The 771-nt window shown below is 32.6% G+C and overlaps 1 pseudogene; it reads left to right on the plus strand.

Moving 5' to 3' along the window:
• On the plus strand, window positions 1-94 carry LOC136796494 (U1 spliceosomal RNA; annotated as a pseudogene; the record flags this gene model as incomplete).
• Between the last annotated feature and the right edge of the window lie 677 nt (window positions 95-771).

Genomic DNA, 771 nt, shown 5'->3' on the forward strand with positions numbered 1-771 from the left:
CACTTCGATTGGGCTGACCCCTGCGAATACCCCAAATGTGGGTATCTCGGGCGCGTAATTTTTGTTAGTCGGGACTGCGTTCGCGCTGTCCCGGATAATTATCTATCATACACTATATAATATCTAATGTAGGCTATATGTATAAAATTATTATCAACCTGTGCACTTAGTAACACACTGTCTTATTTATTTCCCCACCCAACAATCCTCTCGATAACGGGGTTTGTTTATTGTTAAAGTGGTGTAAGTCCAGTCTGGAAGTTTAAGACATCTAAAAAACTAAAGAGAAAGACTTTTTCATTCATGAATGAACGATGATAAACAAATATCGTATCAATTGCAATTTTAGCCATTAGTTTCTACTTACTATAGCTAATTTTTGCCCAACTCAGGTACGATCTAACAAGCATTCACAACATTTATATTGTAATTGAAACAATTTCTCTGCTCTTTTATTACTGGAGGGCGTAAAAGCATTAAGGACATTTTTTTAAAGGTATCTCTGGGTCTTTAAAACTAAGTAAGAAATTATTATTTCAACGAGGAATCGATTAAATATTTATTAACATTAATTATTTTTTTAACTGTATTTTTTTCTTACACAGGGAAGTTTTGTATATTTACTTTCATTTTGCGCTATTGAAATCAAGGAACCAATTTTGATCTGCGTTTGTCGGACTGTGGTCAAGTTTTGACTAATGAATTCCTATTCATTAGTCAAAACTACTTTTTTTTCATTAGTCAAACCTACTTTTTTCATTTTTTTACAAT

The sequence above is a fragment of the Halyomorpha halys genome, unplaced genomic scaffold, assembly GCF_000696795.3.
Source record: "Halyomorpha halys isolate HHAL.00 unplaced genomic scaffold, Hhal_1.1 Scaffold12155.1, whole genome shotgun sequence".
NCBI lineage: Eukaryota > Metazoa > Arthropoda > Insecta > Hemiptera > Pentatomidae > Halyomorpha > Halyomorpha halys.